General features: G+C 38.4%; 1 protein-coding gene and 1 long non-coding RNA gene across 3 annotated transcripts in view; one reads left to right on the top strand and one right to left on the bottom strand.

Moving 5' to 3' along the window:
* Window positions 1–18,628, bottom strand: part of LOC103912005 (uncharacterized) — a 42,855-nt gene extending 24,227 nt beyond the window's left edge. The window contains exons 1-3 of one of the 2 annotated variants that reach the window (XR_663207.5): window positions 14,969–15,745; window positions 9,848–10,160; window positions 6,700–7,154 (exon numbers count right to left, since the gene is read on the bottom strand). This is a non-coding gene — a long non-coding RNA (uncharacterized lncRNA). Of the gene's footprint in view, window positions 1–6,699; window positions 7,155–9,847; window positions 10,161–14,968 lie in introns of those variants that run through there. The other variant, XR_002459864.3, reaches the window with a different exon arrangement.
* The window catches only part of pdlim1 (PDZ and LIM domain 1 (elfin)), a 534,563-nt gene that overhangs the window by 337,808 nt on the left and 169,413 nt on the right, over window positions 1–27,342 (top strand). The gene's annotated exons all lie outside the window — the stretch shown is intronic.

The following is a 27,342-nucleotide window of genomic DNA, read 5'->3' as shown; positions in this document are numbered from 1 at the left end:
GAGTAAAATGCAGTGTGCTTTTTAATGTGTTTGTGCTGTGAGGTTTTGCAGCACATGTGCTGTCAAACGGTTTTCTTAAATTGCAGAACGTTAAGCTCTCTCGGCCACCATACAAACAAGTGCGCAGACTCCATCACTTTTAATTTTTGACTGCAGGTTCTTCGCAGTTCATGGTTTCTCGGTTTTAACAACAGGTGAAACCCCAGATCACTGCCATTCAGCACTTTACGATTTAATAAAAAGCTTCAATTCTCAGCAACAAATTCTAATCGAATTTGAACCGATCAAACATGAAAATATTTTAACTTAAAATTTGACAACTGGGGTAAGCTAAAGAGAAGTTGGAATGCTAATTTCTTATGTTCATTCACCATAGCCTATTTATAACCATAAAAGTGGGTTTTAAATCACTACATGCTCTAGAGCACATCTTTTTCAAAAGGAGGTTTATTTTCAGTAAATCTTAAAATGTCACTGTTGCCACTTTGTCTACAACACAGGTGTCAAACTCAGTTCCAAAAGGGCCGCAGCTCTGCACAGTTTAGTTCCAACCCTAATTAAACACACTTGATCAAACTAATTGAGTCCTTCAGGCTTGTTTGAAACCTACAGGTAAGTGTGTTAGAGCAGGGTTGGAACTAAACTGTGCAGGGCTTCGGCCCTCCAGGAATTGAGTTTAACACCCCTGGTCTACAAGCTTTTGCTTCTTTTTTAGATGTAGATGTGTGGGTGTGTTTGAACAGTCTCAAAAACAAATTTATGAAAATTCAAAATGTTGTTGTGTAATTTTAAATAGGCTGTAAAATGTTTCGACTGAGAAATCAAGCACTGATTTTATTCAGTGGTTTTTAATAATATTATTGTAATAATTTAACAATTTTGGTCACACTTTACAATAAGGTTCATTAGTTAATGTTAATTAATGCATTTACTAACATGAACAAACAATGAACAATACATTTACCGCTGTATTTGTTTATGTTAGTTGACGTTAGTTAATGAAAATACAGTAGTTCATTGCTAGTTCATGTTAACTCATGGTGCATTAACTAATATTAACAAACATGGACTTGGTTGTTAATAATGCATTAGTAAATGTTCAATTATGATTAATAAATGCTGTACATGAATGTTGTTCATGATTAGTTCATGTTAGTAAATGCATTAACTAATGAACCTTATTGTAAAGTGTTACCACAATTTTTAAAAGTCCACAGAAATCCTTTGAAAGAATCTGAAGGAAAACAGGCACATATTAGCAAAGGCTCATTTGTGCAATCAGAAACATTTATGATATACATAAAGCTGAGCTATCAGAAATACAGTCAGCTATGGGTTGGAGAAGGCTAGTCAGTGTCAGAAGAGCTGGTCTATGAAGCCACTTTAAAAGTAGTGCAGCTCATCTCAGGGGCCCAGAATCTGGGCCTGGTCTCAATAACAGAGTCAGCTTTATAATGCGAGTGAAAAAGAGAGAAGAAAAGAGATTCTCCACACACATTCTGAAAATAATTAGAACATGTAACCCATCAAAAAAAGGTTAAAATTTACAGAAGTAGACGACCCAAAAGGCTTACTTCAGTTTAACAAGCCTCCAAAAGCACAGAACGGGGCAACCAGGGCTCTGTGAGCTCTGCTGGAAAACAGAAGACCACCGCACTGATGCCACTTGCTGGCTGAGTAAAATGGCACACATTAATGAACCTCACAGAATCTACTCAACGCTTGTCATAAACCTCCAATATGTCAATGCTGAAACTGCATTTGGGCTGGAGAGATTTAGAGGTGGATCTTCCCCCTTTTCCAGAGTGGTCTAGTCTAGGAGAGTTCCGGAATGTTGACCGATGTGACCTGAATCATTTAGCGGGATAACTAATGGCCACCTGTGACCATCTAGCATTCCTAGAAGACCAGACCGCTGATATGATCAGCAACTCCAAATACTGATCTCTAAAGTCAGCAAGTGCAGCATTTACTCACACAGACGCACACCCAAAATATACTTAAATATGTAAAAAAAAAAAAAAAAAGGATAATTGATCCAAAAGTAAACAGTTTTGTCACTCTTTTCAAACCAGAAAAGTGTCATTTTTCTATCATTTTCAAAAGTTTATTATGTAATGGTAAAAAAAAAAACCTTACAAAATTTAAAGGGAGAGTTCAACCAAAAAAGAATATCAACTTTTTGCATTAGCGGTCACATTCTGGAAAACTTACCTCTCACAAATTTGGTCCAATATTCCTTGTTACATAACAGGACAAATATTTTAAGACTAGAGAATGTGCTAAGGATTCTTTTAAACATTATATATATATATATATATATATATATATATATATATATATATATATATATATATATATATATACATGCCAGTTTATTCTATACCCACTAACATTCTTTTTTTTCCACTGTACTTAATTGACTACTAGCTGACATGTAGTTGCCTTGAGGCTGAATTATACTTCTGCATCAATCCACACGTATGGTCCGGCGCAGCATACGCTTCGTGGCATAGCCCTCACTATGGCCGTCACTAACGCTGACGCGCACCTCTCAAAAAATGTGACTACATGTCGCAACGACGCATATGGCAAGCACTGTGATTGGTCGATTTGGTAGCGCTGACAAGTGTGGGCGGGACTGAGAGGCACGCGAGTATTTACAGGTGTGGAGTCTCGTGAAGGAGCTCCAGATGAAAAGTTTTGTTTTGTGTTTAGCTTATGATTAAGGCTGTTGCACGTCCACCAGTTCCTGCCTCAAAATTAGCCAATTTGAGCCACTTATAGGTTAAGGTAGCTTCAGAAAAAACAAAACACCAGCGAAGAAACTTGACACAGAGGAACATAAAAACATCACTGCCAGCTAGCGTTGCAGAGCAACACAAACAGTGCGCAAAAGTAGACCTTTCAAAAACTAACTACACGTCGCAATGACGCATAGCGCAAGCTGTGTGATTGGTCAGTTTGGTAGCTGTGATGAGTATAGGCAGTTCTGCAAGCCTGATGGAGTTTGTGTTTACAAGTGTTGAGTCCTGTGAAGAGCTCCAAATGAAAACTTTAGTTTTGTGTTTACCTTATGTTTAAAGTTGTTGCATGTCAGCCAGTTCCTCCTTCTGAATGAGTGAGTTTTAGCTACTTGTTCTTTAAGGCAGGGGTTCCCAAACTTTTCAGCCCGCGACCCCCAAAATGACAATGCCAGTGACTCATGACCCCCAATATTCTCTGAGGTGGTGGTTATAAATACAGAAAGCTTGTATGCAATGACGCGCACAAACACACCAATAGACCCAAGTCTAGTCTTTGGGTTTTTTTTATGTATGTCAGTGCTGTAAATGGGCTAGAAAGTTCAACCTGATGTTACAAAATCAATCTGCTGCATCTGACAGTATTGCTGTGTCTTTAGTATAATGTAATTACCCGAGAAGTCGCAATCCAATAGAACTAGTAACTATAAGCTACTATAGTAATTATATAGTTTATAGTAACTATAAACGACTATTTTTTTCTCTACAGTAGGTTATTGATAAAGTACTGTAAGTCTTAAGGTTTAATAAAAATTAATTGATTTTTTAAAAAATCACCAGGCGACCTCCCCTTCATTGTCCCGCGACCCCTTGGGGGGTCCCGACCCCCACTTTGAGAACCTCTGCTTTAAGGTAGTGTTAAAAAAAAGCACCCACAAAGAAACTCAACACAGCTAGCTGCCAGCTAGTGTTTCAGAAGAGTTATTGCAAAGCAACATAAACAGCATACAGAAGTATAAATGTATGGCTACACGCAAGGCAGGCGCCATGGGTCACGCCGATCACTCAACGCAGACATATAAACCAGGCTTTAGTCAACACCCCAAACAGACAACAGCCAATTACATACTGCACCTTTGCTAAAGGATGTATCTTTCTGTATGATTCTACAAGCTAAATTGGGCTAACTCCCTCTAACATTAGCCTTATGAGAATCAACATGTAGAACACACCAAAAACTAGCCAAGAAGGGTCTGGCTGCAGACAGGGTGCACATGCAAACTAAGACTGCTTTTAATTCCTACACCTATCCCTACCCCTCACAGTGATGCCACTAGCTCTATTGAGCACATGTGTCTGAGATTACATGCAAGACCGCATGTTTCAGCTTGTATGTTAAAGTCTGCAACCAGATACTTAACTAGAGTCCTCACCAAAGGCCCAACACTCCCAGGCTCATATTGTGCACATCATGATAGTACGATGAGATCCTGGATTAACATCTATGTTGATCCTGGAACATCATTTTTATTCAAAAACGTAATCCATACCTATTCCTTACGCCTAAACCCAACCATAACTGTAAATTATTCCTGAAAGCAGAAGGGAATAATAGTTAGATAACAATCATGTAGAAATGCACAAACCTAACAGTAAGACTAAACTTAACATAAACTGTAAACCTATCCCTTAATTCTGATAAGCTGATTGGAATGTTGTTCCAGAATCAACATAGATGTTAATCCAAGAATATGTCTTACTTGGTGAATTCAGGTTCATATTGTTACACATTTTAATTTTTGGGAGCACTGTACCTTTAAGAAGAGTTAAAAAAAAAAGTGTCTAACTTTGTGTTTGTTTGTTTACACCCTATTGTGTGTTGAAGGCTATAGAAGAGGGTATTCACTGAAATAAATATCTCTCACCTGTCAGAGCAAGATCTCTAGTTGGCCACTGCCAGGATGACCTTGGCCATGTCATCACTGTTCAAACACACACACACACACACACACACACACACACACACACACACACACACACACACACACACACACACACACACTGGTCATCTCTGCTGAGGACACCACAACTAATGGGCCTCCACCCTTCCAGCAGAGGCAGGAAATGAAAATGTTGATGAAGAAGGTATCGATCGTTCAAATTAATTCGGCCCTGATGGCCCAATAGTCACGGTGTGGGGTGTGTAAACAGAAAATCCCTCACGCAGGAGGACAGAGAGCAAACCTCATCCACTCACTTCATAAACTCTAGTCTACAGTGTCAGGTGTCAGACTTTGAAATGCACATTATTGTATAATCACCTATCAGATAAATTCATGTAAGGGCTTTTTGATGGGTGCGTGCGTTCATTTGAAAAGCCAGGTAGGTTGATCCTGTTTGTAAAGGAGCTGAGAAGGAGCATGGTGTGGCAGTTGGAGGAAGTGAGGTAAGCAGCTATTTTTGTGAATTTTATAATGCCTTAATTTTGCTTTAATGTGTAATATTTTTTTTGCTTGTGCTAGATCAATATGTTCATGAGTATTAAAAATCTGTAAATATGCATTTTTGTGCACCATTATTTCTGGTTGGAAGAATTTTAAAACTTTTTTGAACAAGTCTCATGTTCATCAAGGATCCATTTGTTATAATTAAAGTCAAAATACTTGTAATTTAATAATATTGTTGTGACAAAGCTTGACTTTTTTTATATTTTAATATGCTGATTTCATGCATTTGCTTTTACTTTTATATTGTGAAGAAAAAAAAAAAGAAAAAATCTATATTTTTTCATAAGTACATAAAATAATACTGACTGCAAAGTTCTATGTGACAGTGTACACTACCTGACAAAAGTCTTGTCATCGACCCCAGTTGTAAGAGCAACAAATAATAACTTGTTATTTACAATAGTTGATCATTTAGAAAAGGTGTTCCAGGATTGTCCAGCCCAGTCATCAGACATGAACATTACTGAGCATGCCTGGGGTAAGATGGAGGAAGTATTGAAAATCCATCCAAAGAATCTTGATGAACTCTGGCATATAGAAAAATACGTTTAATTTGGCTAATAATGACTAAAAAACACATTTTGTCAGGTGGAGGTAACAAAGCAAAGAACAACACAGACTAGGATCCAAGTGTAGGTAAAAAAAAAAAATATATATATATATACATATATATATATATATATATATATATATATATATATATATATATATATATATATATATATATATATATATATATGTGTGTGTGTGTGTGTGTGTGTGTGTGTGTGTGTGTGTGTGTGTGTGTGTGTATATATATATATATATATATATATATATATATATATATATATATATTTATATATAATATTCAAAAACTATTTAAGGCAAACAGGATCAAACAGTAAACAAGGCTATAAGGTCAAAAACAAACAGGCAAAACAAAACAAACAAATTGCAAACTAATATCAACATCAAAGACTCCATGCTAAACTGGTGTCACTGGTGTATGTGTGGTGTACAAATAGTCTGAATGATCAGTGATCACAAGTCTCAGCTGTGTGTGTCTTATCAGCCGTGATCAGCATGGTGTGTGACATTCCCTGTAGTTCCAAAATAGGACATATCCAGTTCACTGTCAGGAGTGGATTGCTGGTAATCGTAACATATTTACTTGTTTTTTTTTTTTTATATATATTAATCTAAACATTCCTGCAATTGATTAAATTATATAAATGTACTTAAAAAAATATACTGACTGCAATGTTTTGAATTTTATGGGGCTGAATATTTAATGTCAGAATGTTTTACCTCCTTAACCTTTAACTACTAAATAATATTGAAAAAGTTAACTACAATAATATTTTGACCATATTTCTGCATTTAACCACATAATACAAAAATAAGTGATAATAAAACAAACTAAATAAAATAGTTTTAAATAAAATACAAATAATAAACATAAACATAATTTGCCTTAATTTATGAATTACTTAGAATGTCATACTTTAAAAAAACGTATAGCATATCAAGGTATTCTACATTATTAAACTACCTAAACACTGTTGAGAGCTGATTAACTGAATTCAATTCATTTCTGAACTGAACATGCCTTCACTCTCAAGCCTCCACTGGCTCTCCCCTTGCATTCAGCAGCATGTGTCAGGCCAGACATATTGTAGTTCATGAAAGGGTCTGAGACACTGCAGATCAACCAGATTGTGTAGCACGCAGAGTTCAAAACACCCCCCTCAGACGGGCAAACATGCTCCGAGAGGCTCGCTGCAACGGTGGCCAATCTCAGCACACCATCCTCCTCTCGGACACTTCCTTTCCAGTGGGCCGCCCCAACAAAGGTGCTCAGTCATCTGAAACTTAATCTGCAGCTTTGCCATTCTGACCTCTCACCTCCGCCGCCTTAAGACTGTGAAAGGGAGAGAGAGCTGTGCTTAGACGCAGGGAAAAAGGCATGGAGAACATACCGGAGAGACCATGAAGTTGTAAAATGAAGATGGAATGGCCTTTTGGAGTCGCTTATAGCACATGAAAAATGTTCCCTGTGTTCCTGACGCATTTCTCTGTGTGCTTGTTCACGCTTGTGTGTGTGTGTATGAGCAGGACTCTGGGGACACAAACGTGAGAGAGTGTCAAAAGAGTCTTAAGCGGTAGACAGAGTGCACTGGGGTCACTTTAACACAAAACAGTAGGGCCACTAGACAAAACAAAGTGGCACACTGTTCTTTTCTGGCAACCGCAAATGATCAAACAAGGCAGTTCAACATTTACAAACCTATTGTGTTTGCTTTAAAGGGTCACAAAAAACCAAAACACATTTGTAGATGTTGACATATACAGTTGAAGTACAGCAGAAATATTATCCCCCCACCCCTTCACCCTTTTTTCTCCTCAATTTCTGTTTAATGGAGAGAAGTTTTTTTTAACACATTTCTAAACATAATAGTTTTAATAACTCATTTCTAATAACTGATTTATTTTATCTTTGTCATGGTGATAGTAAACAATATTTGACTAAATATAAAGTGACATTTAAAGGCTTAACTAGGTTATTTAGTTTAACTAGGCAGGTTAGGGTAATTAGGCAAGTTATTGTTTAGCTTAAAGGGGCTAATAATTTTTCCCTTAAAATGGTTCATAAAAACTGCTTTTATTCTAGCCTAAATTAAACAAATAGGGCTTTCTCCAGAAGAAAAAATATTTAATATGCTCTGTTAAATATCATTTAGGAAATATTTACAATAGAAAAAAAAATCAAAGGGGGGCTAATTTCGACTTCAACTTTATGTGTTCCACGTTGCAAAAAAACACTATTAGGACACATATATTTCACAAAAAAATAAGTGAAAATTTGTTTTGTTGTTTTGCATTATTTCTAGCAAATTCGTTTTTCTGATTTGAAAAGAAATTTAGAAGCTACGTTACTGCCATGCGATATTTGTGTGAATTCCAGCATGTAGACTGCATGTCAGTACTGACCGGTACAACGTGACATCTTTGAGTTTTCAGCATTAATTAATGAGAAAGACTTGTTTCGAACCAATCAGCGTGCTCTATTGTGAGGTTCAACTTCATTAATATGCAGGATATAATTTTTAAGACATTTTTACCTGTTACAGTGTTCAGAAGCCAGAGAGGCGCCACGCTGTGTTGCCAAGCGTGATTAAGGTGAAGTGACGGTGTAATAAAAATGGTGAGTTTTTTGTTGATGTTTTGTAAAGAATAGTATTTATGGTGAATACATTTCCAGGGATAATATGGCAGGCTAACTTGACCAAAGCTTTTTTTTTTTTAAATTAAACATGCAAATTGACACCAACAAGCACAACAACCAATCAGATTGCTGTATTTCAAAATATATTTGCATGTGTGATGCAACGTTCCATTGGAATATTTGCATACAAATTTCATGTTTGTTTGTGAAGGATATTATAACAGTATACTAGCATGTGCTTCATCTGAAACATGCAGTTAGAGGCCCGGTGGTGCAGTGGGTAGCGCTGTCGCTTCACAGCAAGAAGGTCATTGATTTGAGCCTCAAGTGGGTCAGTTGGCGTTTGTGTGTGTTGTTTGCATGTTCTCCCCGTGTTCGTGTGGGTTTCCTCCGGGTGCTCCGGTTTCACCCACAAGTCAACAGACATGCACGCTAGTGTTAAATTGGGTAAGCTAAACTGTTTGTAGTGTATGTGTGTAAATGAGCGTGTATGGGTGTTTCCCAGTTATGGGTTGCAGTTGGAAGGGCATCTCCTGCAAAAAAAAATGCTGGATAAGTTGGCAGTTCATTTCGCAGCAGTGACCCCAGATTAGACCTCAGAAGGGACTAAGCAGAAAAGAAAATGTATGAACGAATGAAACATTCAATTCCAAATGGCAAATTTACACTGGACATTGTATGCCTGCAGTGCATGTAAACTACCTGCAGTCGAAATGCTATTAAACTGACATCTAATGATCATCTATGATTTCTGACCTGATTTTGACACCAATGCACACATTATGTTTTGACATCAAGGTTGTATACAAATGAATAAATTTCCTTCAGCTTAGTCAACTATTCCAGCATATGTTTTACGCAGCGGATGCCCTTCCAGCAGCAACTCAGTACTGGGAAACACAGATACTCTCGCATTCACACATACACTCATACACTACTGCCAATTTAGTTTATTCTATTCAGCACGTGTCTTTGGACTGTGGAGGAAACCAGAGCACCTGGAGAAAACCTGCACCAATATAAGGAGAGCATGTAAGCTCCACACAGAAATGAAAACTGGCTGAGCTGGGATTTGAACCAGCAACCATCTTGCTGTGTTGCGGCAGTGCTAACTACTGAGCCACTGTTCCTCCCTATACAAGGTCCAATAGCTAAAACTTTTTCTAAAACTGTTAAGCGCAAAAGAAGCACATGTGATTTTGGATGGCTGTATTTAGCGCTGACCACTTTTAATCGGATCAACTGCAACCAGTTAATTCCAGTTGTAAGCAATGCCTCCCTTTCACACCTGTCCCGTCCTCTCCTCCCCTCTAAAACCCTCCACCAGCTATTAGGAACTGTCCTGAAAAAATCTCTGTGGTTCAACTTCAGCCGTCCTCTATGATTACCTCATTTTTCCCCCGTCTCTTCCGTAGCGAAGGTGACCCAGGCTGTTCATCTCTGCAGCTGCAATTAACCCAGGTCACCCTGCACAGCTCCCAGAGTTGAGCAGGAACGAGACGTGTTAACAGCAAGCACGGACAGGCTCTTTTTTTCTCTCTCTCTCCAGCAGATTAGCTCCAGTCTGCCTGGGCACACTCAACCATCAGGCTACGCTGGGATTAAGGTCCACACCAGATGCCCCGAGGAGAGGAGAAGAGAGTCCAAGGCTGTTGTACATGTGGCTGTGAGAGACCGTCATCACAGGCAAGCACTCCGATCCTGGAAAACAGAATATTGGTGGTTAGTACTAATATAAAACTACAGCGCACACTTTTACCAATCATAAATGTTTTCTCCGATGAGTGAACTTGACTCTTTGACCTTTACACTCCAGACCATCCATCCAGACACACAAACACACACACACACACCCTGTCCTTCAGTCTACACAGTCTTAACTTTATCTCGGTTGTCCACACCTTGCATTCCAAGTCTCTTGTCTATCTATAGACTTTAGCCTTCCAAGCTCAGCAAACAGCCAGGGTGAGAACAAGGCCAGCCATTAGTCCAATATGCCCCAGGGTGTTAAAAGAGGACAAGAGAGGGACACACACACACACACACACACACAGGAAGACACTGATAGATTTATGGTAATGACACACTTACTCTGTTGACCATGCAAGGGCAGGGGACTCAGATAAGTGACCAAAAACTAAACTCCAACATCAGATGTCGAGGGTTCAAGGCTTGAGAGAAGTTTGTGTGTGATATTGCAAAGTCCATTTTTATTACTTTGGTCAACAGATGACCAGGACTACATGGAATCTACAACATTTATATGTTTTAGCTTATTTGATGTGTTTTCCTTATATAATGTGTGTCTTGAGCAGAGATGCCCAAACTGCAATAAAAAAATGATAATTGCTGCTAGTTCAAACTAAAAAAATGAGCTGAAACAACACAATGCTTAAAATTGTTTTGGGACAACTTAATTGTTTTATATTCAACCCAAATATTTTTTTAAAACAATCAAGTTAACTTATTTAATTTGTGTTAGGACAGCATGAAGGAATTGTGTGGAACCCAGCAGTTTTTACAGTGTAGGGTCCGCGGGCCCAAGTTGGCCAATGGTGATCCTTTGATTTGGCTCACCATTCCTTCTGAGAAGAGGAGAATGATGGGGATGGTTAAAAGACTGTAATTTCTAATTCAATATTAGGCAGCATGGTGGCGCAGTGGGCAGCACAATCATCTTAAAGAAATAAGGTCGCTGGTTCGAGCCTTGGCTGGGTCAGTTGGCGTTTCTCTGTGGAGTTTGCACGTTCTCCCCGTGTTTGCTTGTGTTTCCTTCAGGTGCTCTGATTTCCTTCACCAGTCCAAAAGCATGTGGCATAGGTGAATTGGTTAAACTAAATTGGCTGTGAGGAATGAGTGTGTATGGGTGTTTCCCGGTGATGGGTTGCAGCTGGAACGACATCTGGCGTAAAACATATGCTGGATAAGTTGGCGTTTTTTTCCTATGTGGTGACCCCTGATTAATAAAGGAGACTAAGCAGAAAAACATGAATGAATGTAACATTTTGTTTGTTTGTTTGTTTGTTTGTTTGTTTGTTTTAATACCAAGTTTCAATTAAATTAAATGTTTTAATCAAATGTTTTAAATTAATCAGATTTTTTCTTAATTGTACATACTACTATGTCTAACCAATCGCAAAGGCCTACATAGAATTGAATTGTGCGAACTGCTGGACACGTATAGGAGGTGAGCTTCCCTCCCTCCAGGACATTTACACCAGCGGTGCATGAGGAAAGACAAGAGGATTATCAGCGACTCCAGCCACCCAAGCCATAGACTTTTCTCTCTGCTACCGTCAGGCAGACGGTTCTGCAGCATCCGGTCACGCACCAGCCGACTGAAGGAAAGTTTCTTCCCTCAGACTATCAGGCTGATGAACTCTTCAAAAAAGCCTTGGATGGGTCAGAAAGCCTTGGATGGGTCAGTTGGCATTTCTGTGTGGAGTTTGCATGTTCTTTCCATGTTGGTGTGGGTTCCTCTGAGTGCACTTGTTTCCGCCACAAGTCCAAAGACATGCTCTATAGGTGAACTGGGTAAGCTATTGTTCGTAGTGTATGTGTGTGAATGAGTGTCAATGGGTGTTTCCCAGTGATGGGTTGCAGCTGGAAGGGCATTCGCTGTGTAAAACAAATGCTGGATAGGTTGGCTGTTCTTCTATCCACTGTGGCGACCCCAGATTAATAAAGGGACTAAGCCAAAAAAAAAAGAATTAATGTATAACCTTTAGCCCACAGCTCTTACTGTTATTTGGTTTATGTCGCTTCATTCAAAAAAGTTTGGGCAACCCTGGTCTTGAGGAAACAATAATGACTACCATACACTGTAAAACTAATTTATTTGTTAATTTACAGTTTCCTGCATTTTGTGATTCACAAGTGTTTTCCATTTATTTACTCATTCTAATTGCATTGTGGGACCTTCATCGTTGAGAAAGGGACTTTTTTATATAGTTTTATTAGTTTAATAAAGAAAATATTAATAAAAAGAACAAAAGAAGGTCACACTTTATTTTGATGGTCTGTTTGTTGAATTTAAGTTACATGGCATTTACATGCCAACTAATTCTCATTAGATTATAAGTAGACTGTTTGGGGTTGGGGTTAGGGGTAGTGTAAGTTGACGTACTTGCAAAGTTACTTATAGTTAGCTAAATGTCTGCTGAAGGAGCATGTCAATAGATATTAAGCAGACAGTCTACTAATACTCAATTAAACCATCAAAATAAAGTGTTAACCAAAAGAAATCTGTAAAAAAAATACTTGCAGGTATTTTGGGGGGATGGGGGGTCATTAAAATCTCTTTGTTAAACTTTTTTACATTAAACGTTGTCAGAGCAGAGATTAAAACCCTACAATTGAATGAGTAAATAAATTGAAAACACCAAAAATCGAGAGGGGTCTGGCTGCAGCCTCGGTGCAGATGCAATCTGAATCTGCATCCAATGCTTTTTAATGCGCTCACCTAACCCCACCCCTAACCCTACCCCTCACAGTCACATCATTAGCTCCATTTAGTGTATTGTGTCTGACATTGCATCCCTGAATGACGCAATCTAAGCTTGCATCATAAAGGCTGCATCCAGATACTCTTGTAAAAATAACAAAACACAGGAAAGGTCATATGGTGTCATTAAGTTCAATTATTATTTATATGCAAAATAAATACATAATTTCAAGCTGGGCATATTTTGAACCTGAATAATTAAAAGAATGTAGCCCAAAAGTACTTATTGTCTTCTGCAGTGGTAGAAGGAGTACTGGAAAAACATACTTAAGTAAAAGCACCATTACTTGCCCAAAAAATGTAGTGCAAGTAGAGTAAAAGTATCTGTTGCAAATTTTACTTAAAGAATTAAAAAGTAGCCCTCATAAAAGTACTTAAGAGTAGTGAGTAGTGAGTATTATGCTTTGAAAAGCTGATGCGTTTACATGTAATATGTGGATGTGTGTGTGAATGTAACATTCTGTAGTGCATTTAATTATTATTTAAGGCCATTACAGTCATTATACAGTACACATCTGTCATCTTCTCATCAGTGTCATGCATCCAAACATACTCTGGGTCATTGCGTGTAAAGATTTCGGAAATCTTCTCGGACACTTTAAATGACGCTTTTAATGCCCTTTTAATGCTTCCAAACAGTTTGCTGTATTTATAAATCGGGAGAATCAGTATGAGGCCATTTACTTTGTATGTGTGATTTGATTGGACAGTAATCACAGGACTGATTTTTTCTTATCCCCATAGAAGGGAAATAATAAAGTAGTGGATTAAAAGTACAGATACTGCGCTAAAAATGAACTCAAGGGAAAGTAAAATTACACAATTTTTAAAACTACTTAGTGAATTACAATTTCTGAAAAAAAAAAACTCCTCAATTACAGTAATTTGAGTGTTTTTAATTTGCTATTTTACATCACTGGTCTTCTGTATGACTATAATAGCACCATAAAATCAATAGCTTTTTTTCCAAAATCATCTGAAAAGTACTTGCATTCAGTTTATGCAAACAGATTTCACTCCAAAGCTCTTCTTTGTCTCAACTCAGGGAATTACCAGCTATGCTCTTTCAAGTGTTTGCTTTTTAATATACCTTGAGTTTGTACAGAGCTGGGAAAAACTGCATTTCCTTATTGTGCACCTTGGGCAAAGAATAATTTGCAAAAAGACTTAAAACCAAATAAAGTTGTGTCTTTCGGTGAATTTAAAGGCATTTTGAAGAAAGCAGTATTGGAAGCATGTGATTGTTTTTGTTGAGAGGACTATTGAAAAGTTGGTGTTATGTGGTGTTTATGTATTTTTTATCATTATTATTTTACTGTATGGCTGTTAACTTGGCAGGTCTCTCTATTAAAGAGATTTTAAATCTCAATGAGACTTCTTATTTAAATAATGGTAAAATAAAAGTAAATAAAAGCCTTATGTGACTGAGATTTAATTTATCGGAATTAGTGACAACTTAATAGAAGTAATTTCTCATTGGTCTTTAAATATGTGAACCTATAACTGTTCATTAATGCTCAGCGAAGGTATCCGACTGTATATACAGTATGTTCTAAAAATGACACTCTCTCCAGGGCCTCACACCACTGCTAAGAAAAAAAGGAACAAGTCCATATGTGACATACTTACAGAGCGTTCAAGTGACACACCTTCCCAGAATTCAACACGCCTCATTCAAACAGGCTGTTATCTGCAAACAGGGCTCAGTGTGGGCTGCGGGCTCTGTTTATTCAAACCTAAAGGGCATTGCAATCTCCACAACAAAGTGTTCACCTGGGATCAATCAGTTAGCTTATTAAAGCACTAACATATTCAAATGATGCTGCTGCTTCTGCTGCTGTTTGAGTGTGTATGTGCGCGAGTGTGTGTATTTTTCTCCCCTGCACCATTTGTGATTAATTATCCCTCACAAATCTAATCATAGAACACACATGGTTGCTCCTAACTATCTATCTGTTGTCCTGCGCTTGAGGGGGAAAAACAACAATGAAGAGACTGATTCCACCTTTAATGAGATTGGAGTCGTCGCACAAGTTCTTGTGGCATTGCTCGACCCCCATTCAGCAAGCAGGTGTCCGTTTCTAATGACTCCAGAAGCCTGACAGCCTGCCGTTAAAGAAAGTGAGACACAGGGAGAAGAAAAGCATGTTAGATATGGCTCACTGGAATGGGGATAAAATGCCACTTGACCAGTTGACCTCTCAAACCTTTGAGCAGGCTTGTCAGGGTCAGAGGTGGACTTTGGTGTCATGTTTGAGTGCTAACCAAAACCCTAGTTGGGACATTTAGTCAAATGCAATGAATTCACACGTTTGACATTTGTTCATTCTCTTGAACTTTTTTCAATACACAAAAGGATAAAGAAAAGATTACCACTGTTTTTACTGACAAACTTATAAACTGTAAATATACAAAGATTTTATGGCTGTAACACTTTCCAAAAAAGTCAGGACAGAGGTCAAATGAAAGTGAAAAGGTAATAGAACAGTCAGCGCTAATAGCCTAGTGGTTATTGTGTTAACACATAGCACCGAGGTCCTCATGGAGACCCAAGTTTGATTCCTGGCTTAAGGTTGTTTGCCGATCCTTCCCAAATCTCTGCTCCCCACACTTTCCTGTCTGTAAAATCTACACTGTGAGGGGTGAAAAATCCTTAAAAATAATTTTTAAAAAAATATAAGGTTATAGGACATCTAAATTACATGGCTTTGAAACCCTAAAAGTCCCTAATAAAGAGGTGAACTGATAATATATGAGATTTCATGTTTTGGTATAAGTTGTTTACAATCACGTGATTCTGATGAAGTACGAAATTCAGATAGAGGGCAGGTATAAAAAAATCGAAAGGGAGACATAGATGAAAGTTCGTATTTTTGTGATTTATACCATATTTTAAAGGAAATATAAATAGAAAATAAGCACATATGTTGGGCATGATCCTTGTACAGGGTTCATATGCATTTTTACAACTAAAATTCCAAAAATTTTCCAGAACTTTCAAGTACATTTTCATGACGTCATGTTTCATGTAATGTCTACAAGGTAAATAATAAGAAAAGTAATGAGGTTCAAATGTGTTACAGCATTCATAGAACGCGCAACAACCTATTTTGTTTAAATTTGTTTTTATATCTATGTAAAATTGTCTTTGATAATGCTTACACAGCATTAAACATGTGAGAGCAAGTTTTTGGCCAAAGACAGAAGAGATTAAGTAAAGACAACTAACCTATAATCAAGATAGAACTGCACAATATATTATTTTAGCATCGATATCACAATGTGTGCATCCGCAATAGTCACATCACAGGATATGCAATGTTTGGATTATAGTTTAATATAGAGTTTAATCATAATGGAGTAAAAGTTTATCATCTCGATGCATTTTTAAAGAGATAGTTCACCCAAGAATTACTTTGGCGGTGGTTGAAGTTATAATATGTAGAGCTGCGGCCCTCCAGGAATTGAGTTTGAGACTATTGATTTTAAATGAACACAAAAAGAAAACAAGTGTGAGTAAATAGTCGGTACATTTTAATCTTTGAGTAAACTGTTCCTTTAAGGCAGGGATGTCCAGATTCGGTCCTGGAGGGCCGGCGTCCTACAAAGTTTACTTCCAACCCCAATCAGACACACCTGGACTGGCTAATCAAGCTCTTACTTGGCATTCTAGACACATACTTGCAGGTGTGTTGAAGCAAGTTGGAGCTAAAATCTGCAGGACACCGGCCTCCAGGACAGAGTTTGGACACCCCTGCTTTAAGGCCTGTGACTGTGTGAACATTTCAATATTTCAAATTTTAAAACATCCAGCTACAAGAAATTTATTGTAACTTTGATATAAATTAAATAATGTACAATGATTCAATACCAGTACCTGAATACCTGAAAAATATAAATAAAAACTATAATTCACCTTTATCTTTACTATATTTATTTATCTATGCTTGTAATTTATTTGTTATATATTATTCAAGATTCACTCATCTATAAAATCCTCCAATCAATCCAAATAAACCTGTTTAATCATCTGGTAAAATTGTATTCACAACACAATTACAGAAATACCAAATATGGTAATGTCAGATTTTTCCAATATTGCTCAGCCCTCATTCAAGTATACAGATACTTGTTTAACTAATTTCCACTTTTCCAAAACTTTGTGGGTTTTTCTGTTTTTCCAAACCTTTCCAGGCCTAGAAAACGCCATGTCAAAACTCCAGAACTTTTCCAGGTTTTTCATGACCGTATGAACCCTGCTTATATCATGAAGAGGGCCGAGTTTTCTTCTGAGCTAAAATATATTTGTCTGTCGTCGAGGCGGTGGACACTTTATAAGCTATTACATTACATGAAAAAATACTATTATAAACTCTACAGTGTTTGGAAGCATACTATAGATAATCACTTGAATAAAACTGTGTAGTAATTATATTGTTGCTGTGGTACGACACTACTGTAGTAATCAACAAATTATTCAACAGGCTTTCATTTTCTATGCTACAATTATTCAACATCACAATACACCATAGTTTGCACTAACGATACAGTATTTATTACAGTTTATCAGCTTACTATGCTACAGTATACTGTTGCATTCTTTAACAAAGAGCTGTACACATTATAGTTTTTCCAATGCAGATATTTTCCTGACATCACGGAAGAACAGATGAAAGCATACAAAAAAAGTGTGGATGCATAGTCTCCACATTGTTATTATTTATTTATTTATTTTTGTAAGAGGGGAAAAAATGTTCCACAAAAATAATAGTTGTCTAGTTTTGTCGCAAGGGTTGCATTTTTTTATTATTCTGTTGGTGAACTCACCATCAACCAACATTTACTGGTGCTGTGCATCTCAATGTTCACGTTAAAGATGTTTATTCTGCTGAAATGCCAGTAAAGACTTTGAAACAAAGATGGAGATTTCATTGCAGCGATTACATGGTAGAGTCAATTATTTATATTCTCCTGGATTTTGCATGTGTGGTGGGGTTTGTATATGATTTTTATATAAAACATGAACATCTTTATACACATATAATCTTTATTGGTGCTGTCAAACTAATTATCGTGTTCAAAAACAGTTTGTAAACATGGATATATTGAATAAATGTTTCTTACATACTGCTTTCCATTTTTCAGCCAGTTTTTTTTTACTTTCTCCCTTTATGAGCAAAACCTTTTGGAAGTCTATGAAAGTTGTTCAGCATTTTTCATTTTAAACAATTATAAACAACTTAAAACAGAAACATTTTGATGTGCTGATTCCTATGCAGAAAAATCACTTCCTACCCTACATCTGAATTTTGCACGTAATCAATGACGTCATGTGAAAAAAACTTATGAAAGGACCCTCAGTCTTTGCAAGCAAAGCAAAATAAAATGTGACCCAAGTCATGAGAGAATTGTCAAACGATTAAACATTTCTCAATGCAAAATCACAAAAAACTTGGGTGTTTTACCAATATTGTAAAAAGATTCAGGAAATCCAGAGAAATCTGAGTCTGTGTAGAACAAGAAAGAAACCACAGCTGAATGTGCTTGACCTTTGAGCTCTCAGATGACCTTGCAATAAAAAAAGTGTCATGCTGTCAAGTTAAATAAAGTCACATGGGCTCAGGAGTACTTCAGAAAACCATTGTTGCTTAACAGAGTCTGCCACCGCATCAAGAAACGCAACTTGAATCTTTGGAACTATATGAGAAAGCCAGCATGGTTTTGTAGGCACAGAGTGAATGTGTTTGACTGCCCTCCCTGAAGTTAAGATCTGTCTCCTATTGAAATATTATAAACCATTCAATGCAATCCAACAAAAATTTGTAACTTTTTGATTTAGTGTCTAATTTAGTGTCTTATTTGTGCATCTTTCATTCATTTATTCATTTTCTTTTCGACTTAGTTCCTTTATTAATCTGTGGTTGCCACAGCGGAATGAACCGCCAACTTATCCAGCATATGTTTTTACGCAGCGGATGCCCTTCCAGCCACAACCCATCACTGGAAAACACACATACTCATTCACATACTCATACACTACGGTAAATTTTTGTATACCCAATTCACTGTACCACATGTCTTTGGACTTGTGGGGGAAACCGGAGCATCCGAAGGAAACCCACGTGAAGACAGGGAGAACATAAAAACAAAAATGCCAACTGACCCAGCCAAGGCTCAAACCAGCAATCTTCTTGCTGTGAAGCTAACATGCTACCCACTGCGCCACCATGTCAACTTCTTATTTGTGGTTTGGGGACACACCTGCTGTTAAAAATCAGCCACTTTTCTGACAATAAGTAAAATAGTTGCGTTTGCTCATGAGATCAGGCTGCAGTGCCCATTATGGAATTGAGAATCAGACAATGACAAACACGGACAGTTGAGTAGCTAAGGTCTTGTATTATGTCAGATTGAGCAAAAATTTGCCTACATAAATAATTACACTCTACATTGGATTATATCAACTTTCCTTTTCTTTGCAAGATTTAATAGTTTGGAAATTGGTGATACTGCGCACTAAAAATGCTGGATTATTTCAACCCGAATTGGGTAAGATATATGCAAACCCAAACAAAGGTCTATATTAGATTCTATAAATGTATTTAAATGAACCCAGCAGTTATTTTACCCAAAATTATGTCGAAATAACCTAGCATTTTTAGAGTGCAGTATCACCAATTCCCAAACTACTATGCAAAGAAAAGGAAAGTTGATATAATCCCATGTTAAACATGTCTCTGTCTTAATTTTATTGGAGCGTGCTGCAGCCATCATGTGTTTACACTCTAAAAATAAAAATGTGGTTGTTGCAACCCAACACTGTACCAAATATAAACAAATCCAACATTGGGTTGATTTTTTTTTTTTATTTAATTTACATGACCCCTTTTATACCCAATGGTTGAGTTTTTCCATGTTTGTTCAACTTTGGGTTAGAACCCAGCATTTTTAGAGTATATGAATACAGAATGCATTTTTTTGGTGAGTGAAAACATTAAAAAAATATATATGTGTATCTATGTCATTTCAGACAATTAATGAACCCCATTTTCGGTCTCAAATTTTGAGAATTGGTGTTAGTAGCTTATAGTAAGAGTAATAACTTTTTAAACAAACCCATTTGACCAAGTGTTTGCAATTTTTTGTCTCTGGTGTGGAAGTTAAGAATTGCTGTGTGAAGCTGTTCTGAAAGCCAAATAGTTGAGATGATGTGCTGTAAATCTAAGCTTGGTTAACGGCCACATACTTTGAGAGCTGGCGTGAGGTGGTCATTGTCCATTAAGGTGCACTTACTTTGTGCCCACTCACCTCCACACACCACACAATTAATAGAGCAAAGCCAAGCTAGAGAAAAGGAAATGATGCAAAGCTAGTTCAACACACAAGACGAACCATTGGCGATGATGCATTCGTGTCTAGCAGTACCACAAGATCTCAAACCACTGAGTGTGTTGAAAACGTAGAACGTTTAAACAACCGAGTCAACCTTTGTTTAGACAGCGGTATGGTCCGCTTTGGCTGAATAGCCCAGAGCAGAAGGCCTGCCAGCGGGCCATAAACACAGGGAACTTTTGATCAGGAGACTAATTTGCACAGCCAAGTCCACACAGACACAAAACTAAAACAAACCATGCACCTCAATGTTTTAAGACTCACATTTTCCTAGTCAGCGGTGAATTCTGAAGTAAAACACTGAGGAAAAAAAGGAAAAAAGATATCTGGGGATACTGAGTGAGTAATGTCAGTATGGGGTTTTATAACAATGAGAACATAACAGCTTTGTTTACTAGGAGCATAACTGTGTCAGTTTGTATTTGTTTGTATATTGTTATATTAGTTGCAAGTTTCATCCTTGACTGGGATCAAATTCTTGAAAAAATACTTACCCACATGTCACTAGACATCAGCTGGTTTAAGATTCTGATAGTATGATAACCTTGGATAAAAAATATCAAGATTTCAAAGTATTGTGTTTACTGTTCTAAAACATATTCTTTTTAAATGTCTGGGAAAAAAATGCCCTTTGAACAGAATTTATTTTATTTTAGTAAACTTAAAATATATTGGAGCAGAAAACATGTCAGACTAAATAATTTAATTGAATCATTGACTTCTGCTGTCTTCATTAGTTTAAAAAACACTGATTTCTTAACTATTTAAAATGGCATCTTTGGATATATTTTCTGTTGTAGATACTGTTTTCCTAAAGAACTAAATAACAAAAACGTAAAAAAAAAAAATTTATACATACCTTGGGCACAGTATACCAGAAATATTTGGTGGTTTTAAAACCTTGACTTTACCAAACCGCGGTAAACCTTTAAAACAGGTATTGTCCCGTGCCTACATTTCACTTGATGTTTTTTCTTTGGCGTAGCACAAAAAAGTTTGATAGAATGTTTAAACAGCTCATGTTTGTACTGTTAAAGTGGATCAACACTGTCAAATGAATCTATTATTTAATAGTTTCCCGTAATTTTTTTTTAAATTAATGTTTATTTACACTTCTATACTGTATTTTGCAACCTCGATCTCTGCTCGGTTAACTTCTGTTGGCCCTAAAAAAAAACAGTATGACTTCACTAGTAAATAAAAAAAAACGCTGTTCACACAGGCGAGGACGTTACGGAATTTTTCCGGAAAAGACCATTCACACATCCATTCCAAAATACGTAAATTCTGACATCATTAACCAGAGATGACCTCTAAACGGCTGGGCTTGTATTTGTAAACATTTGATTACATTACAAACTCTGTGGATGGATCAGTATTGTGAACAACTACGATAAAAATATAGAGGAACACTTTTGCATGTCAAGAGGTACATGATATGTGTGTGTGCTGGCGTTTACGGTCTGCTTCACGGGCACACGCGACGCGTCACGCAGCTGAAGGAAGCTTGAAGGTAAACAAACAACGGCTCACCATAAGCATATTATCCATAATTATTTTCACAGTTGGCATTAAGAAGGAACATATAAACGTTATCTGACTAACATCTAGCTGCTAAATGTGTCTGGAAAAATATTCAAAGGTTTTTATTCTCATAAACCGAGCGGACGTGAATGCGTCTGACTGTACTGATTAGCTAAAGCAGACATCTCACGTCAGCATATTCTAGACGTGCATGCGCTCTTTCCGGCAGTCTTCCTTCTGTGTTCACACAGCGCAGTATTCAGGCAAATTACCAGTAATGTTACAACTTCTCTTTCCGGAAAATAGCCAGAATGAATTTACTGGTATTTTCAAAAAGCGCCTGTTCACACATATAAACCTTTCTGGAAAATTGCTGGTAATTTTCTAGAAAAGTCTGTATGTGAGAAAGGGGCTTGTGTTGTAAATAATACATACAAATTATTTTGAAATATAAGAAATTGTATGGCAGATAATTTGTTTTTTTGCCATGCTTTATCATTTATTGTTGAGGAAAAAAAATGAATAGCATAACAGACACACCAAAAAAAAAAATCTATTTTAATCACTGCTTAAAATGCCAATCAAAATCAGTTAAATACTTGGTCACATTTTATTTTGATGGTCCGTTTGTTGAATTTAGTTACATTGCATCTAAATGCCAACTAATTCTCAATAGTTTATAAGTAGACTGTTAGGTTGGGGTTAGGGTTAGTGTAAGTTGTCATGTACTTAAAAAGTTTCTTATAGTCAGTTAAATGTCTGTTGAAGGAGCAGCATCAGCAGATATTAAGCAGACAGTCTGCTAATACTCAAATGGACCATTAAAATAAAGTGTTACCAAATATTTCGACATCAAAAGGTGACAAAACAGAGATCACAATCCAGCAAGGCAATGTGAAAATGTAAATAAACAGAAAACATCCATGAATGACAAAATATAGTAAACTGGTAACTAAAGTCTTTACAGAGAAACCACATCAAATGAGTTTCACATGATAAAATCACCAACGCAATCTCCTGGCAAATCGTAACGTTTTGATTTACGTAACGTTTTGATTTTGGTTATTTCGTATAAATTCACACAATCTAATTCGTACAATTTAGTACGATTTGCTCTTTATTCAATGACGATTGGATTAGGGGTGTAGTTGGGTGCCATGCTTCCATTTTAAAATTGTACATTTTTATATGACTGAACCTGTACAAATTCGTACAAATTAGCCACTAAACGGACAAAACATAAATACAGGTTGAAAATCACACATGGAACATGTGAAACACACATGAAACAAACAAAAAATATTCACATGGTCAATGTTTTTACATAAAAATGTTCCAAAATATGTGAAGCTCATGTGGTTTTTTAAATCTTGCAAGCTCTAAAAGGAGGGGTAGCATCATTAAAATTGTACACTAAATTACAGATTCACAAACTATGAATCTATGTACATTTAAGAGCATAAATAAAATAAAAAATATTAGATGTTCAATGATAATCCTACCTTGAAGTTATTGATTGTTGAGGCGGCCACAGTTCACATTCACTTTCAGTGTACCCAAAAGAGCAGCTTGGACATTCCGACTAACATCTTCATTTCTGTTGCACATTTGTCATACAGGATTTAAAAGGCATGAGGTTGTGTAAATGATGGCAGAATCATTATCATAAACACAGCACTGAGGTCTGTAAAAATGGAGGGAATTTGAGTTCATGGGGTTATGAGAGCATTCGTTTATCAGGCGTGGAGAGAAAAGTCAGTGATTTGTTTTATTTGTCTGTCTGTAGCGCAGCATTGTTCAAATAGAGTGACGCTGACTTCAAGAGCCAGATGAATAAAATAGGAATGATTGCGAAGTGAAGGCTTGAAGTTTTACGTCTTTCCCACCTGCCAAAACACAAAAGGCCTCTCTAAACACAAGTGGCTATTTCCTTCTTGTGTTTGAAGAGGAATCTTAAAGAAACACATCTCCGTCTGGTTTTATGGATTTATGTTAGACAAAGGAGAAAATTTGAGTGTGCATCACTATAACCAAGACAAGCTTCGTGGTCAAGGCTTGAAACTAACTTTCTGTGAAGGTGAAGGCGAAGTTTTGTAGCATATCACACATAAAAGGTACAGACGAAATAAAGGGAGTAAAGCTGCTCTTCTGAACTATAGAACAGGTAAAGTAACATTTTTCAAGTTATTTGGTCACATGACCCCAGAACAGAACATAAGCCTAGGGGCTCAAACACACCACTGGCGAAGCATGCAAACACAGTAGCGAGCAAGTGAATGGGGGAGGGAAGAGGTGCCACGAGTACAGAGCCGCTCAAGACGACTGGCCTAATTATCTGATATGCATATCGTTCGGGAGTTAAAACACCATTATGGCTTTAGTACAACATCCTGAGCTGAGCAATTGTGTATTCCTTATTGTGTGGCGACTATATTATGGATTCATAAATCACACAGATTGAAGTATTTTGAAAATCTAAAATGCAGATTGTTTCCTGTGAGGGTTGGGTTTAGGAGCAGGGTTAGGGTAGGGTGACAAAATATACAATATGTATAGTAAAAAAATTCCCCATAAAGATAGCTGCAAAAGATAGGGATGTCCTGATCAGGTTTTTTTGCCCTTGAGTCCAATTCAATTGATTTTGAGTATCTACCCATGTTGAAACCCGATCCAATGATTTTGATTATCTACCCATATTGAAACCCGATCCGATACTTAATAGATAAAAAATTAATAAATAAAACAGAGCGAAGAAACAAATCCAGAATGTTCCTTTTTAACAACTTAAGTTAAGTAGTTAACAACTTAAGTTAACTTAAGTAATAAATAACATAAATTCTTCACTTTTGAACTTTAGTTCAACATAAAATATTTTTAAAAATCTAATATAAAAACAAATAGCACCTCAACTTAAAATACTAAGCAGGCAATCTCAAGTTGACATATCTCACAGTTTGCTATGGCAATGTTCTCATCAACTTTATAATATCATCAGCCCACAGACATACTCGCACTTCCCGCTTCAACCTGCTGCTGCTTCCGTGTTCTACTTTGCCGGCATTTAACAAATAACGTCCCTGCAACAAAGTGGTGTCCTGCCTCATGCGTTGCTGTTTCGGTGTCAACAAAAAGGGTAACTCTGTGCCACCGCATAACGTTCGAGGTTACTAAAGTAACCCTTCGTTCCCCGAGGAGGGGAACGGAAGCACTATAAGTGGATTTGATTGTAAAATCCACGCATTGGGAGGTTCGGTTCAGAAGCTACTCGTCTGAAAGAGTATTGAACGGGCCAATTAAGAATGAATTGGCAGCGCAAGCCTGCGCAGGTGAGCGGCATAAGCAATCAACTGAGTATATAAGCTCACCTGGCGCCAGCAGACGCTATCCTTTTTAAGCTGAAGAGACTTTCAACAGCTAAGGGACAGTCATTATGGCGACGGAGTATAGTGCTTCCGTTCCCCTCCTCGGGGAACGAAGGGTTACTTTAGTAACCTCGAACGTTCCCCTTCGGGGGGAACTTCAGCACTATAAGTGGATTTGATTGTAAAATCCACGCATTGGGAGCCCATTGAAAGCGCCATAATGACTGCACCTTACCAACACCCCCGATGAGGAGATAGTCAAGCAAGCGTGACGCACCCACATCATGGGGGGCGCGGTCCTCCAACGTGTCCCTGGCCCTAATTTATCCTACTTCAACAGAAGTTTTACGGATTTATATATATTTTTTGGGAAGTCGTGAGCATCTAGATAATTCTAGGAAAATACGACAGTACGTTGGGAAGCGTGCAATCCCGATAGGGAGGACGCTGCGGAGGCCATCCGTTACCCAAGGGGGGATAGATGGCAGAATTTACATATGGACTAGCCCTAAAAAGGGGGAGTACGCATAGCAAAAGAGTGGTTAGCGGGGAGGGAAGACACGGGTCCGCCCAGGAGGGGGGACTTAACCGTGGCTGAATAAGCATATGGGATCGCCTAGTGGGGACCACACATAGCAGGCACCTTTACCCAAAACGCGGGCTGACCAGCGGGCAGACCTACAACGTAGTGGGCCAGCAAGTGACTCCTCCGCTGAGTCAGTGCTGGGGGCCACGGAGGAATCTGCAGGGCTCACCTGACAGGGAACTTTACTGACAGATAAAAAGGCGCACGTATCTCCGTGTTAGGGAAAATGGCGCAGCAAGCGTGTTTCAACACCCTACCGAATTGTTTCCTCAATCACCAAGGGTTACCTAATACCCTTGAGGAAACCGGCTCCACTCGCAGATTGTAAAACCTTGCAAATGTGTTGGGTGTCACCCAGCCCGCAGCTCTACAGATGTCTGTTAGAGGGGCGCCGCGTGCGCGCGCTCGAGAGGAAGCGAAGCTCCGAGTGGAGTGCGCACGCGCTCTCGGGGGACGCGGCTCATCTCGGCTCTGATAGTGAAAGAAAGGCATCCACAATCTAGTGGGAACTTATTTCGGTACGGCACTTCCCTGCTGCCGACCGCTATAACAGACGAAGAGCTGCTCAGATGATCTAAACTCTGAGTGCGGTCCGGATAATACGCAAAACGCGAACTGGACAATAAATAAGGGCTGGGTCTGCCTCCTCCGAGGGCAGCGCTTGCAGGCTCACTACCTCGTATTAAAACGGAGTGGTAGGAACCTTGGGCACATATCGCGGGCGGGGTCTCAGGACGTGAGAGAAGCCAGCCCAATTACAGGCACGAGTCACTGACCGAAAAATGCCTCCGGGTCCCCGACCCTCTAATCGATATCAACGCGACCAGCAGAGCTGTCTTCAGGGACAGAAAGATACTGAGTCGAGGATCGAAGGGATCTGACGCGGCTTGTGTAACAAAGGCAAGATCCTAAGAGGGCATGAGAGGGGGCGGGGTGGATTAATTCGCTTAACGCCCCTGAGGAACCGGATGATGAGGTTATGCGTTCCCACGGTGCTGCCAGCCACCGCGTTATGAGAGCGGAGATGGCAGCCACGTAACCTTGAGTGTGGAGGGCGACAGCCTGCTCTCCAACTTCTCTCGGCGTAAAGAAAGCACAACGCTGATCTGGCAAATTACGGGGGTCTTCTCAGCGAGAGACACACCATTCAGTGAATAGACTTCACGTCAGGGCATAGGCGCGCTCGGGGAGGGGGCTCTAGCCCGAGTGACGGTATTAGCCACCGCAATCGGAGGTTACCTAAGTCTTCCTCGCGTCTAAAAATCTCCAAAGATCGGCGAGGGTGCCAGGTGGTGCCCTGTCCCTGAGAGAGTAGGTGCTCTCTCGAAGGGACTGCCAGGGGAGGGCTATCGCGAGGGAGAGCTCTGACATCCAGGTCCGGTTGAGCCAGAGGGGCGCAACCAGCAACCTGTTCCTCGTCCTCCCTGACCATGCACAGTAACTGCGCGAGCAGGCTCACTGGGGGAAATGCGTATTGCGCGTGCCCCGAGGCCAGCTGTAAGCCAGTGCATCCGT

Source organism: Danio rerio, chromosome 13 (genome assembly GCF_049306965.1).
Source record: "Danio rerio strain Tuebingen ecotype United States chromosome 13, GRCz12tu, whole genome shotgun sequence".
Lineage (NCBI taxonomy): Eukaryota > Metazoa > Chordata > Actinopteri > Cypriniformes > Danionidae > Danio > Danio rerio.
The sequence above is the reverse complement of the archived record's forward strand: the minus strand, read 5'-3'. Positions and strand labels throughout refer to the sequence as shown.